The sequence below is a fragment of the Electrona antarctica genome, assembly GCF_951216825.1.
Source record: "Electrona antarctica genome assembly, chromosome: 7".
NCBI classification, from domain to species: domain Eukaryota; kingdom Metazoa; phylum Chordata; class Actinopteri; order Myctophiformes; family Myctophidae; genus Electrona; species Electrona antarctica.
In genome coordinates, this window is record NC_136812.1 from 2268356 (window position 1) to 2268901 (window position 546).

The window sequence follows — 546 nt, forward strand, 5'->3', positions numbered from 1 at the left end:
AGAAGCACCTTCGTGTCCACACTGGAGAAAAACCTTTCCAATGTAAACATTGTGACAGGAGGTTCAATGAGTCAGGTCATCTGAAGACACACCAGCGTGTCCACACTGGAGAGAAACCTTTCCAATGCAAACATTGCAACAAGAGTTTCAGTCTGTCAGGTCATCTGAAGACACACCAGCGTGTCCACACTGGAGAAAAACCTTTTAACTGTAAACATTGTGACAAGAGTTTCAGTGGGTCCGGTTACCTGAAGAAGCACCTTCGTGTCCACACTGGAGAAAAACCTTTCCAATGTAAACATTGTAACAGGAGTTTCAGTAGGTCAGATCATCTGAAGACACACCAGCGTGTCCACATTGGAGAAAAACCATTGAACCATTGAAAATTGTTACAAGAGTTTTACTGCATCATCAGTCAGGTTCCCTGAAGACACACCAGCATGTCCACAGTTCTCACAGGACAAAATCAAATATGTCCACTGTAAACGGTGTTACCAAAGTTTAAATAACTCTGGTCACTTGCTAAGACATCATTGCTTTCACACC